The sequence below is a fragment of the Lagopus muta genome, chromosome 3 (assembly GCF_023343835.1).
Source record: "Lagopus muta isolate bLagMut1 chromosome 3, bLagMut1 primary, whole genome shotgun sequence".
NCBI lineage: Eukaryota > Metazoa > Chordata > Aves > Galliformes > Phasianidae > Lagopus > Lagopus muta.
Genome location: NC_064435.1, coordinates 88,730,312 through 88,745,654, shown reverse-complemented (window position 1 = coordinate 88,745,654; position 15,343 = coordinate 88,730,312). Strand labels below are relative to the sequence as shown.

General features: G+C 39.3%; 1 long non-coding RNA gene across 1 annotated transcript in view; it reads right to left on the bottom strand.

Moving 5' to 3' along the window:
- The window catches only part of LOC125691382 (uncharacterized), a 36,121-nt gene extending 29,515 nt beyond the window's left edge, over positions 1 to 6,606 (bottom strand). The window contains exon 1 of the long non-coding RNA XR_007376110.1: positions 6,501 to 6,606. This is a non-coding gene — a long non-coding RNA (uncharacterized LOC125691382). The remainder of the gene's footprint in view (positions 1 to 6,500) is intronic.
- Between the last annotated feature and the right edge of the window lie 8,737 nt (positions 6,607 to 15,343).

Genomic DNA, 15,343 nt, shown 5'->3' with positions numbered 1-15,343 from the left:
TTCTGTGCCTCTACTCTGAGATCTCCTTGCTCAGTGACTAAAACATGTACATTTACCTTCTGCCACCTGTGCCAGCACTGCGCCTGACAAAAACAGGCTGTGGTGGGCCTTTCTTGTCAGTGTTTTGTATCTGTGTCTTCATACTCCTTTGGGTTGAGGAGTCAGATGCTGTTGGTATCAGGTAGCTTCTCTATGTTGAAAAAGTGTGGGAGCACTCAATTTACATTAACAAGCATAAAGAGCAAAGCAGTCTTCAGAAAGGTAGCAAAAAAAAGTCAGAAAACCAAGAGGCAGCTTTAGAGAGTGTGTGCTATCCTGAAAGTCTGCATTTGAGAGAGTGGGGAGGCTATCTTTATGTAGAAAACTGTTCCTCAGAATGAAAAATGTATGCTTAAGAGGTACAGTATCATTGGATGGTATGTTGTGCAAACAGGGTGGTAGATCACACCACCACTGAGTATACGTACCAGTTTGTCAATGTAATTTGCAACTCACGCAATAAAAGAGAATCAGATTGACTTTCTATAAATCCAGTACTAAATGAAGTCTTTTGCATCCCAGCAATAGTGTCATGTCTGCCTGCTGTCCCAGTTAAAGTTGTAATGTCACTTTGTGGGGCTAATTGCTGGTAACATAATACCTACAATATATGCCATCTATTTTAATCCTCACAGAAAAGCTTTCAGAATACATGCCACAAAGCTTGTAACTGTTCTCTTTCCCTTTTCCCTGTATTTTGTTTTATTTTTATTTTTCTGACCGCTTATGCATTTCCATCCTAACCACATCTTCATGTTTCACTGTCTTGTGCAGGGAGGTTTCTCTTCAGCCTCTGCACAGAGCTGGCAATGGGACAGGCTAATGCAATGAGCTGTCTGGGGTAGAAGACATCCAATTGCAAGGATCAAAGTTCTTCTTCAAAGAGACAGAAAGTCAATGCTATGTAATGTCTGAGAATCCAGTGACCTCCATGGCAGTGAAATGGGAAGAAAGATGAGCTTGTGATTATGAGGCTTAGGCTGGGGATCTGGTGGCCTGGTTCAGATCTCTGCTGCAAGCTTTCCCTGTGAGTGTCAGAAAGATCCTTGCAGCCTTCTGGATATTAAGAATTCTGAAAATCCAACAAGGAATCATCTGCCTTCTTTAGCACCAAAATACTCTTTGAAAGTTGAGTGTTTTCTTCTCCCAGTGCCTCCATGCCTGTTGATAAAATAGGACTGATTGTGGTTTCTTGCTTTGTAGATGAGACAAAAACCGTTGGTGGTGGAGCTGCTCAGGCAGTGCTGCACTCTGTGGATGCCATAATGAGAGAGAATGTGCTATATTTGGAGCTGTGTCCTGGAGATGTTCATGAGCAGCTTATTTAAGGCCATTTCTCGGAACCCCCTCTGAAATAAATGAACGGCCCCCGTATTTGAAAATTAGTGCTATGTATATTTGTTTAAAATGAGTGGATTCATTTTTAGTGATGAGACAAGAAAATATATTAAAATACTCAGGCACAAACACTTCTTAATATTTTTCTTGGCACTAGTGAGCTCTTTTTCAGTTGATTTTGTCAGCCACATTTCCTTTCTGAACAGAGGTTACATACAACAATTGGATGAACAATTGTAGAAAACTCTCGGGGGCATTCTTGAAGCCAAGCCTGCATGAGATCATGTTATGAGTGTGGCTTGGCTGTGCTTTTATTCAGTAGGTGATCTCATTCATCTAAAGCTCTAATCATTTTAACAGGGACTAACTGCAGCTATCCAAAAGTATAGCAAAAAGTGATCTTGCAAGATTTCCTATGAGTTTTGCACAAAAATACCTGTTTCTGTGCTGATTGAACGCTACCTGGATATACTGGTAAGATAAATAAAGTAAGACTGATACAGGCAAATAAGATTATTCACTGCAGTAATGACATTACCAAGTTTATTGGTTTTTATTTAAATGTGTATTTTCTTTGTTGCTTTTAGATTGCTGGCTTTTGGAAAAGAGACCATGTTAAACATCTGCATTTCTACAGTTTCTATCTCACTGGGGGTCTTGGTGGGGCCTCTGGATCTTATCATGATATAAATATTAAACACAATCTAATAGATTAAATATCCTGGGACAGGTTAGCCCGTGATTACCCCAGAAATGCCTACAGAGCATTTCCTCCAGTGTTGTTCAATAATGAAAAAAAATCCCTGGCTGAACCAATTATTTGCAAGTTCAAGAGGCAGGACAGGCTCCTGGCTAGAAAACTTGCTTAGGCACAATCAGCTGAAAGCTTTGAACTGTCTCTCAGAGCAAAGAAATAAAAATGTTTACAGCCAGAAATAGCAAGGCTAGGAAGTTAAATTAGAAGCAGGGGCCAAAAAAGCTTTTGCCTAATTCTGGTTTCAATCAGTGACTGCAGCAGTCGTCAGGAGCAGGCGCTGCTGTGGGTTTGAGAATAATGGCTTTATTTTAAGTAGACAGAAGTTGTTAGCTTGACCCAATTGCTGACAACCAGTCTCCCCTAAACACCCCGCAAGGGGCCAGGTCCTGAAGTCCTCCTGTGTCTTTTTATCCAAGCTCATTCTCACTGCAATTAAAACTTGAGCAGCCTCAGTACTTGGCTTACACCTATTACAGACTCTTTCAGTCTCTTAAAACCACCACAGAAAAATAAATATCTGTGCCCAGGTTTCATTTTCAACTCTCAGACTCCTTTGCACTGTTGGCCTGATTTTTCTGCAGTGAGTTGGGAGTGGGATATAAATTAGAAGTCTCTCCACTGTTATTTTCTTGCATCTCTTGGGTTCAAGTTTCATCAAAGCAAGAGATTGCCAGCCTTGAATTTGAACAGCAGAGACAACATGTTGTATATGAGCTTGACCTTGTCAGGGGTCCAGCAGCTTGGGAATATACAGAGTCCCCTTTACTGAAGGCATTTAGACTAGGTGTTAGTTAGCTTCTTGGAGAAAGAGGTCATGTTAGCTTCTTTTGGGCAGCTTTCCCAGCCTGTCTTTCCCAGTGCTTGGAACCAAGGTCTCCAGACAACCACTGCAGTGTACATAAATATTTTAATTGTTGATTTTAAAAAACAGCAGTCAAGTTAACAACAGAGAGGCAAAGCAGCCTCAGAGGAGAAGAGGCTAGCAACTGCATGCACACACCCGTTATAATATAGGGGACAGGAAACCAACACGAGAAAAGTTGAGATTTCTGTTCTCCACCAGGAGAAGAGAATCGTAGAAGTCAGTAATGTCTTTTAGGGACTTTTAAAAACATGCTCTTTACACAGAGGATGAAAACACCAGTAAAAGTGAAAGCTCATTTAAGAACACTTTAACAAAACTAGCATATATTTGGGTAATTGGGAATATTTGGGAAAAAAAAATCTTCCCTATAAAAATGTTTTAGAAGTGAAATTTTTATCATACAAAACATGTAAATGCAACTCTTTGCCAACTAGCAGCTTGCACAGGGAGGCTGTTTCTTGCTATCAAGACTGGCGCTCCCAAGTGCAAGTGAAACGTGAATAACCTCTGTCATGTCATGCTTAATGTCTCCATGTTACTTGTGGAAATGATTATGTTGTGAGGTTTTTCTGTTTGTTTGTTTGTCTTGAATAATAGCTTCTTAGAAAACACCGAATTAATCTGAATTTCCCATTTCTCTCTGATTGCTGTATACTTTTTCAGATAATTTGCATCTGAGCTCCATTAGGTACCTCAGTGTGGCATCTATCATGAACAGCAGTCAGGAAAATCTGGCATTTCTGTTCAAACTGGAAGAATTTTCAGGCCAACTTTAATGTGAACCAATTTAGTTATTCTCTCTTGGAATCTTTAGTTGATTCCAAGACTGTAGTAGCATGTTATATATAAGTTTACCTTAGCAAAATTTTCTTGCTGATCTGAAAGTGACCTATAGTCACTTCCACTGTCTGAGAGCCTTTGCTTGCTTCTTAGATACGAGAAGAGCTTTTGTGCACTTTAAGAAATACATTTCAGTATTAAAGATGCTTTTCTTAAGAAACCCACAGATGATGTCTGGTGCAGTTTCTGTGCATTTACTGTCTGTCAGTCTGCCTCTGACAAAATTCTATGGATTTAGGAGCCTGAGTGTAATGGCATTGTGTTGGGCTGCAGCAGAGTAGTTTCAGGCTGAGTTTTTGGAATAAGTATTAGGTAAGTATTGGAATAAGTATTAGACTTAAAGAGACAGCTATTGCTGCTGTCATTATTGCAGATGATTCCCACATGAGTTCCTATGCATGTGCTTTTTTAAAGGACAGACCATTAAAAGCTGGTTCTGTTTTTCTGCACCCATACCAGTTTCTCATGCTAAGTGCAAATATCATACAACAACTTTATTTGCTTTCCACTGCAGTAGCCAGAAAAGCAGTTATTTCAGTGCCACCCTCTATTTGTACCAATCTAACTTGCATCTACATTTGTGGTAGCAGTGGTTTGGTCCCATTCAGTAGAGACAATTTTTAAAATCTCAGGCAGTGTATGAATAATCTGTTAAAAGCAGGCTGCAAAGAGAGACCCTCAGCCTGGATCCCAGAAATGCTGGTTGCTGTGGGGCCTGTGGCTAGCACCGCAGCCTACTTGCTCAGCCCCAAACCAGAAGTCCTCCAGAGGGAGAGCTGGTGTCTGAGGTCTGGGCTGTGCTCACTGCCACAGATCTCCTGCTCTGGCAGCTGCTCTGGGCAGATGTGCTGCTGCTTCAATGATGTGCAGCCACCACTGTGAATGCTGAGTGCCTTTAGAAAGTAGCCTATATGGGACTGTGCACTAGTGGGCTAAGGGTGGTTGAGACAGAAGTGGTGTCAGCCAGGTTGAAGTTTTGCTTATGAAATGTGACCCTGACTAGGGTCCCTTAGGATCATGTGTGATTTTTACATCTCTGTAGCACGAAATGAATTACATTGTTAGAGTTTGGAAATTGCATTTAGAAGATGTCAGTGAACCAGGGGAAATAGGCAGATACAATAGAGATATGCATGCTCTGAGTACTGCAGACTTTGTTCACATAAATCCTCCAAATGCCTTCTAAAATATTAGCACTAAGGAAAGAAGAATAATTAAGTAAGCTAATAATAACTCAGGGAGACTCTCTGTCTCAAATGTACTTTTATCTTATAAATATAAGGTCATAGCTTAAGAGTGGAAAGACTTATTAAAAATGAATGCTACAGAGAGCCCCTGTCCCTCGCCACTACTCCAGCTGTGTTTGAAAGGTAATAGTTATTTTCTTTAATAACAGAGCTTAAAAAGGAACATAAATAAAGATCTATGGAAAAATGAAGACTACGAAGGCTTAACTTGAATAATTAACCATCATTTTTGGTGAGCTTTCCATCATGGCAAAAACGATTATCATAAAGCATAAACATTTGCATGATTTTAGAAAGAGAGAAGTGAAAATTCTGCTTCCACTACTAGTAGCTTCAATTATCCAGGCACTACACTAAATTACTAGCTTTGCAAAGCTATGTGTCCTTTTAAGGATATTACATGAAGCAGGGAAGAAAGCAAAAAATAACTCAATTTATCAGACCCTCCTATTTTAAATGTTGTAACGTAAATGGATGTTAGCAATTTATTTTTCAGAACCTTTAAAATATGAATTTTATTTACTCCTCTTAGTGACTTTAAACTGACCTATGGAGTCTAGAAAGCAAAACTGACTACGCTACTGATTTGTTTTCCATTTACCTTGCATTCACTATTCCCCTACTCATCTTCCTGCTAAGATAACTCCAGGCACCTAATTAAGGTACACAGATTCAGAGGATGGCTGGTCTACTTCTACTATCAACCAGGTGGGCACTTTCTGAGGGTGATTTCAAACCACATAATATGTATGTGCCCTCTGGAAATGTCCTCTTTGTCTTGACAACAGAGAGTACCTAGGGTGACATTATGCCCAGATTGCATGTCTCATTTCTGTGCTTAAAATTAAGTAGAATTAATCTAGACGTAAGAAGCTTTGTAGTTTAATTTTGTACTCCACAACGTATTGGTTGTCAGCAACGAAGTGTTTTCCATTGTGGTTTTGTTTTGTTTCGTTTTGAGAAAGAAAATGAATGAAATAAGCATCTCTGTTTATATATAATATTAGCAAAAGAGATGCCTGTGTAGAAACAGAAAAGAAATAGAAAGGGCAGGTTTCCCCCTGAGCCTGGAACAGCACAGCAGAATGACTAGAGGGTCCACTGAGATCCACCTCTTGATAAAACAGCGTGTTGTCTGCTCCCTTCAATAACATCTTTTTGCCCTATAGCAACTTCTCACCTTCATTCACTTGCATTTTGTTCATAAAGGTTAAAGTATTTGCCAGCTACCCAAGCTAACGAAAAACATTAATACTCATTTTTCTTTTATTTCTCTAATAACAAAATTACCCCAAATCATCCAAAATTGAAGAACAGTATTTTTTGTAGTACCTTGAACTCCTGCAAGCATTAATCTCCCAACTTTCATACTATGGTCTTAAATCTTTTATCTAGAAAAAGCCAATGTACTTACTAGTCTGTGTTCATTTCCACGTAGGGAAAATATGGATTACCAAATCAAATCTGCTTCTGCACTCTCAGTAATATTGTCAGAGGTTGCTTAGGAAATACTGCTATTAAGGCATTCCAGCCCTACGTAGACGATAACTCTGTAATCTTGGCTCAGGTAGAACATACACACTTGTCTCATTGCTTCTCACCCCTGAAGAGGAAGGTTTCATATAGGCCAAGAGATTAGTGCACTGTGAATGCCTGGGCTCCTGTCGTTTGGTTGCCCATACATGGTATCTGGCTGGGGAACTCATGCACGGCCCACATGTGTTACATTCTGTAGCAGCCAAGCCATTCCACTAAGAACAGACTCATAAACTAAACAGCCTATTTTTCCTGAAATTTGCAGAAGATCAAAAAGATGGTTCTTCCTGAATGGAAATTCTTGGAGAGATGCACAATACTTTAACAGCAAGAACTCTTGGCTGTTTCTGGACATCTTAGACGTGTGTTGTACATCTGCTGTATAACGTATAGCAAAATACAAAATTTCTGAAAACGGGTCTATTTTTCTTGGCTGCTTTCACAGAACCCTTTGAAATGCTTCCTCCAAAGGTGAAAAACAATTCTTACATGTACACTGAAAGATAAGTTCCTTTAAAGTTTACTTATCCCTTTCAGTGTAATTCTGATGTATTATTAGAATCATGAGAATAGAACAGAGATCTAGATAGATTCAATTAGGTAGCTAAGTACTTGTTTAAAATTATGTTTTGCTTTATTTGGTAATGAGCAGTTGGTAATTACTTCATAGTGAACATAAATGTTTCAAATGTGATTATATAGCTTTGATTTCTAAATTGCTTATTTAGAAATTATTTGGCGATTAGGAACCTGAATATAGTTTAAATATGGTAGTACTTACCTCCTTCATGTCTGTTCACTTAGAGAGGGATGGATCTGAAGGGCATATTACTTGGTAGATAAATAACTGGTTGGATGGTCACAGTGAGAGTGCTGTGATCAATGGCTTTGTGTACAGGTGGAGGCTGATCACAAGTGGTGTTACTTATGGGTTAGTCTTGGGACCAGTGCTCTTCAACATCTTCATAATGACATAGACAGTGGGATAGAGTGCACCCTGATCAAGCTTGCAGATGACACCAAACTGAGTCATGCAGTTGGTATGAAAGAATGGATGCCATCCAAAAGGACCCAGCCAAGCTTGAAAACTGGGCTCACGGGCACATAATGAGATTCAGGTGTTGTACTTGGGTTGTGGTGATCCCAGATACGAGTACAGACAGGGAGAACTCACTGAGAGCAGCCAAGTGGAGAAGGACTTGGGAGTCCTGGTGTATGAAAAGCTTGACATAAGCCAGCAAGTGTGCATTTGCAGCCAAGAAAGCCAAGTGTGTTCTGGGCTGCATCAAACGAGGAGTGTCCAGTAGGGAGAAGGAGGTGATTGCCACCCTCTACTTTGCTCTTGTGATGCCCCATGCATTGTGTCCAGGTCTGGGGCCCCACTAGAGGAAGGATGCAGAGCTGTTGGAGAAGAGGACGGTCATGAAGATGATCAGAGGGCTCATCATCAGAGCACCTCCCTTATGAAGAAAGGATGAAGACTCCAGGGAGACCTCATTACAGCCTTCCAGCACCTAAAGGGAGCTTATAAACAAGAGGGAGATCAATGGTCTGATTGTGATAGGACAAGGAGGAATGGTAATACACTAAAAGAACAGAGGTTTAGATTAGATTTTATGAGGAATTTTTTTACTCAGAGAGTAATAAGGCATTGGAACAGGTTGCCCAGAGCAGCTGTGGTTCACCCATCCCTGGAGGCCAGGTTGGGTGGGACTGTGGGCAGCCTGATTTAGTGAGTGGCAACCCTGCCCCTGTAGGGGAGTTGAACTAGATGATCTTTGAGGTCTTTTCCAACCCAAGCCATTCTATGATTCACTTTGGAAACTAGTTGCACTTTATATAACTTAATCCAGCTTGGATAACTGTGTGAGTCCAGCATTAAAATTTCAGATGCCAAAAGACCTCAAAGTCTAGAAGAACTCATGTTGGCATGAGTTCATGCAATGAACGACATAGCTGATCTTTCTTTCTAGTTGTGATGTGTGTACTCCAAGATGGGTGGTTTGTACACCCCCAGTGCTGGCCTTGCTCTGCATCTGTTATGAACTTTTTAGAAATCCCACCCTCACCTTACAATCCATCCAATGTGTAAGGGAGGTCTTCTGAAAATACATAAACATTGATCATATTCTGTAAGAATGGGTGGGAAAGTGCTGATAGATTGAGATACGTAGTCTCAAAAGCCATATATTATATTCTGTCTAGTACTTTTATGGGGGAGAATTCTGTCATTATACATATTAGTCAACAGGAGAATATAATCACATCTACACAGTTCTCAGCACTTCTAGTTAAGGCTTAAGTTGTTTGGACTGTACTCTTTTATGTTTATTATTCTCTTCTTAAGAGCAGCTCATAACATAGAAGTGTATGGTTTTGGAAAAGCTGAACCACCAGCTACAGTATTTCTAATGAAGTAGATAAGTGAGCTGGAAAAGATTCCTGATGTATATTTGTTGCTTTCTTTTAAGAAACATAAAATGCAGTTTAATCTATTGAGACATTTTTCCTGCATTTGCAGTAAAAATATTATCCTTTTAGTGAATCAAGAATGAAAATACACACTACTCATGCATGAGTTATCTCCAAGGAGGCATTTGCCAAGTAAATCTTTACATTAAGATGTCTTAGAAATGTAGCCTGTATCAATAATTTATTTTTCACCATGTGAACCAAACCATCAAATCACTTTAGTCCAACACTGTTGCGTTATCAACATACTTTACTGAAGCTGTCTTTGACAAGTGAGAGTGCTCCGTGGTCTCCTTGTTGTATCATTTTTTTACCATCATGGTATTGTAGAAAAGCACTGTTTGATTCTAGAGCAAATCAATCCTTCATTTCAAACAGAAGCACCCAGAAGGAATTCTTAGCATGGTGTGTTTCTCTACCTCAGATGAATTGATTGAATGTAAGAGTCAGTATGGGATGAATACAAGCACAGTTTCTGTTTTATAAACATAAGGAGATTCCCTAGTCTGCTTATACAATCCTGAGATGATATTAGTTTGTTTCACTATTTATTATTGTAGCAAGTTAATTCATTTCTATCCAAAACATCAGCAAGCAAATTTTACATGGATTTTTTTATGTGTGTGACTCATTAAGAAACAACACCTCAGCATCTGCATGTAAATTACTTGTTTCAGTGCTATTTAAATGTTCTTCATCTGAAATAGTGAAGGGGTGTGAAAGTGGGGACCATACAGCATGCCATAACCCACGTGTTCTTAAATGCTGTACATAAACCTTTAACATTACCATGTGCCTGCTGCTCAAGTTAATCCTCAAAGTGGTCAACTGAATAGGATGCATCCATATTTTGCAATGGTCTGCTCCTCAGATAATTCTTGGTACCTACAATCTTACATAGCTGTGTCTCAAAAATAAAGTATGTTCTTATTTCCCTTTCTCTTGTGGTCCCTAGGTAGAAATCCTCCATTCAGTTTCTTAGCATCAGGACAATCACTGTGCCTGCTTTAGCTCTGCAAGCATTTTTTACAACGCTATGAAGAGCAACTCCACTGCCATTAATTAATGTATTTTTAGAGGTATGTATACTTTGTGGTATTGATTATAAAAATCATAGAATGGCTTAGGTTGGAGGTGACCTTAAAGATCATCCACTTCTCTGCCATGGGCAAAGTAGACAGCCACCAGATCAGGCTGTCCAGGATCCCATCCACCTGGCCTTGAATGCCTTTGGAGATGGGGCATGCACAAACCTCTCTGGGCAACCTATTCCAATGCCTCACAACCCTCTGAGTAAAAAATTTCTTCCTAACATCTAACTTAAATCTCCCTCTTTTAGTTTAGAGAGATTTCCCTCTGTCCTATCACTATCAGTGTAAAAAGTAAGTCCCCCTCCTCACTGTGAGCTCTGTTCAAGCACTGGAAGACCACAGTGAGGTCTCTCTGAAGCCTTTTCTTCTTCAACCTAAACAAGCCCAAAAATTCAACAGGCTAACATCATTTTAAGATGTTGATAGTGACAGATACTGATGCCTATAGATATTGAAGTCAGTACTGAAAGATATGGATACCTAAAAATACTTGTTGATGGGGATAGGGAAACCTATAATATCAATATAATTACTAATTGATGTGAAAATCAATAAGTACTGATTTAACTATTGATTGCTATTGACATCAAATGTTGCGTATCAGTAGGCATCAATCCTTATTTATATCAAAACTGGTATTGAAAATGATAGGTATTAGACACCTACTGATGCCTATTAATATAGATAGGTGTTAGTATCACTAGGTGTAGTTCCTTTTTGATTTTGACAAATATCAGTGCCTTTTGATGGGTAAAAATAAGTGATAGGTGTAGATGTCTATTGACTGATATTAATTTTGGTGGGTTCTGATAGGTATCAATAGCTAATGATATTGATGCCTATTCATAGGTACCAAAATAGGTGGGTAGTGATGCCTATCGATAGTTTACAATATTGGTAGATCTCAGTGCCTGCTGGCACTTGTCAGTGCTGGTTGGTATTGATAATGGTAGGTGTCTGTGCATACTGACACTGATAGGTACTGATATTGAAAAGCTTTGGTGCCTAACATTAGGTTTTGAAATTTATTGATAATAATGCCTGTAGATATCAGTATCAGTCCTGGCAGTGTTGATTTTAAATTATTGATAGGTATAAATTCCTATTAATTGGTATCAGTTTTGACAGATACTGATGTCTACCATTATTACAACTATTGGAATCAGTTGGTATTATAGGGCATCGTGACTTACTGTTATCAATCAGTATGCATACCTGTTAAGAGCTTTTTTAGAAGTAATGATGCCTCTTATCAAAGAGTATCAAGATCAATAAGTGTTGACAACAACTCTTGTCAATAACATCAATACCTAGCAATAGATACCAGTATCCATTGGTAATACTAGGTATAAAGTCAATAGGTATTGATGCCTCTTATCATCAGTCACATAGGCTACTCTGAAACTAATGCCTTTTGTTTATTTCCGTGGATATGACAACAGATACAAAGAGCACAATGACACTATTTGATAGAGCAAATTCTCAGCTGCAAAGCACTCTTTTTCAACATAGTCACTACCTTTAGTTATGCATTTTCCCCAGAGATGAACAAGAGCCTGCATGCCATGCTCATAAAAATCTGTACCAGTGGAGGCGACACACTATCACAGATACCAGTGTTGAAACACACCACCCACTACCTCACTGTGCTCATATCTACTGTGTGGTCTCCATAAACATTCAGCAAGCCTTAATGAATGTCAATGGGTATGATTATTTCTGCATGGAAGAGTTCAGTGACACAACTTTGTTTCCAATGCACTTCCAGTCAGATGCCATTTTGTCAGACTGCCCCTCTGCTGCCATCTGTTGCGTGGCAACAACATGTATTGGAATAGTGGGAAGGTTCAGCCTCTACTGCCATACCACCAACATCCACTTTTGATATCCCGGGGCAACATAATAAAATTGGAGACATTGCTTTTGGAGCTGCTGAATGCTTCCTGGGACCAAACAGTGGGTATTTTCACAGTGAGGTAGTAAGTGATGTGTTTCAGCAGTGATGACAGTGAAGTGAAGGATCAGCCACGTTCCAGATGGCCATGCTTAGCTGTCACAACACAAAGTGAAAACCATCTCCATCAGCTCATCCATGCAAACTGGCTAGTGGTGACAGTGGTGACCATGTTGAGAAATAGCATTTTTTATCTGAGAATTTGCTCTGTCAAACAGCATTACTGTGCTCTTTGTAACTAGTTTTTTATATGGAAATAAATAAGAAGCATTAGTTTTGCAGTAACCTATAAACATCTGCATATAGTAGCACTATAGATATAAATACTGATAGATACAGCTATACACCAGTGTGTATCTACACTGATATAGAGCTCTGCCTAGATATATAGATACATATAAAGCAGAACACACTCTTTTAGTTAAAATTGTCATGGGGGATAGAATGAGATGATTCATCCTTCCAATAACCAACATATGAGTTGCATAAAAAGCCATGTGTGGTCTCCAAGCAAGTATAAAGGGATATTACTTTGTGTCAGTTTTTGAATCCCTGATGATATGTTTTGTCCTTCATGTGTGTGGGAAAAATAATTAGCATTTATGTTTCTGAAAGCCAGCTTAGATTGTGGGAAGGAAACACAACATCAATCACGAAAGACCATCCTTTATTTTCTAGGAGTTTTTTTGTCAAGTGATACATTGCTTTATATAGGTACTCACTGCTTTTATGATATCTGGTTTGTTGCAAATACTTTATTTTCACAGTTACAGTACGAGTTGGTTAAATATTTAGGAAAAAAAAAAAAAAGATGCTTTCTAATTTTACAAAAGGAATTAATGTCTTAGTAGTGGCCTGCTTTCTGGTATCTTTCAGAAATCAAATTTATCTATGAGCATGTGACAGTCTCACAAGTACTTACTTAAAAGTTAACCTGAGGGATTTGCTGTTTTGACCTGTCTGGGAAAAGAAATGAAGGAGGGGGGAGGATCTAGATAACTGAGTAAATACGAAAGGCTAAATCCTTCAGCTATAAACCAGGCACACACCCAATGATGTCAATGTGTTTGGCTTACAGTGGAAATAAAGTGACATTTTATTACACACTAAGTGAGAATCTTTTCTTGCCCAGAATGAGGGAAAAGTGCAAACAGGTGCTGGCTCAGCAGGAATGGAAACTCAAGAATAACAGTGGTTTTTACTTAGGCTGATACACATCCTGGAGGACTGAATTTCTGTCAGTACCTTAATAAAAAATTATCTACTACTCAATCTACCTATGCCTGGGTTAGAGCCTACCTGCAGGAGTTTTGGACCGTGGGGCTGCATAACATCATTTCTCAAGCTCTGCTTTTGTGCTGTGCACAGGCAGTCAAGAGGGCAGTTCATCACAGCTAAGGGAGCAGAGGCCCCAGTCTGCTCTGGTTGACGGGAGAAGAAAGGAGTGATTATCTGAGAAGAGACCGTCTACCGTGATCAAATAAGACTTAGTTGTCTGGTAAATCAGGAAATGTCAGTTTTTCTGAAAGGTTAATAAGAGGCTCTAGAAATGCATTAAATCCAATCTTACAGAGCGTATGCTGATGACTTTATGTGAAGATTCTGGAAATAAGAAGGGGCAAGAAAGAATACTTTAGGCAACAGTCTTTGTTCCAGGAGCTGGAAATTGCTGAATTTCTCCTTCTGCACTGAACTCTCTGCCTGGTACTCTATGCTACCACAGGACATAGCACCAGAACATTTGAACTGAAAGCAATGATCAAATTTCTTTGTACTTACTGAAGTGTAATTAAATGAGTGACATGGACATGAAGGGAACAAAATTCTGTTCGCTCTGGAAGTGAACAACATCATTTTCTCTGTTATTTATTCTAAATGGGCTGAATAAAACTTCAGTCCCTGCAGGAACTGGCAGAAGACTGTATAATGTTAAGATAACTTTTTCACGTCAGTCAGAATCATCCGTGCCTCTTCTGTTTTACCTGAAGAATCATTTAAAAAGGGAATTTATTAATAAACATACTTTATATGCAACCTATCCTCTCGCCATTTTACAATCTTATAGGCTTTACCACATGCAGAAGCAAAGGACATATAGGAACAAGAAACACAAATTTTGTTATCTGGGATTAATTGAACAACTTGCAGTTTTCTGCCATAGCTTTTTAGGCAATATCTTCTGATATATATTCAGGTTGGGATTTTATTTTTAGGTCATTAGCCTTTCATTTGTGAGTTTCTTTCATTGCCTTGCTGCTTTGATGAGATTTGCTTTCCGTAGTTGCTAGCAGGTTTTCACAATGTGAGCACAATTGGTTAATCCTATAATAGAAGCCTGCTGTGTGGAGAGTGCTATTTTTACTGTACATACTGTATCTCATAGCATAAGCCAGTTTTAGAATGAGATACAGCTGCCATTAAATCTATACATCTCAAGAAGGACTGTGAATAGCTGCTCCTTACATACAGACATGTCCTGTGGTTCTGTTATCCTGGCTCAGGCTCTAAGTAAAGCCAATCTTTAGCAAATCAATACCCTCAGTTCTCATTTTTTCTTCTTTTTCTTTGCTAACTTGATTTGTTTTTTCCTGAAAAGAAACTGTGCCTGGATATACACTGCATTAGCATCCCAGAATCACAGAATCATAAGAATATCCCTAGCTGGAGGGGACCCAAAAGTATTATTGAGTCCAACTCCTGACTCCACACAGGGCCACACAAAATTTAAATGCTCTGAGAGCACTTCCCCACTTCCCCAGCACTTCCAAATACTTCTTGAATTCTAACAAGGTAAGTTCCACGACCATTGCTCCAGGGACATTGTTCCAGAGCCTGGTGTCCCTCTTGTGAAGAACCTAAAAGGCAGGCTGACCCTCCCCTGATACAGCTCCATGCCTTTCCCTCAGATCCTGTCATTTTCATCATGGAGAAGAGATCAGTGCTGCCCCTGCACTCTCCTTGTGGGGCAGCTGTAGGCCACCACGAGGCATCTCCTCAGTCTCCTCTTCTTTGGACTGAACAAACCAAGAGACCTCCGCTGTTCCTCATATGTCTTGAACTCTAGGGCTCCTTCACCATCTTTGTAGCCCCTCTTTAAACATTCTCTAATATTAAATTTAGTAATCCTTATGCAATCATTTTAAAAAGCTTTGGAGATGATACCTTTTGCAAAGATACAAACTGAAGGAATTGGGAAGGTGCTTT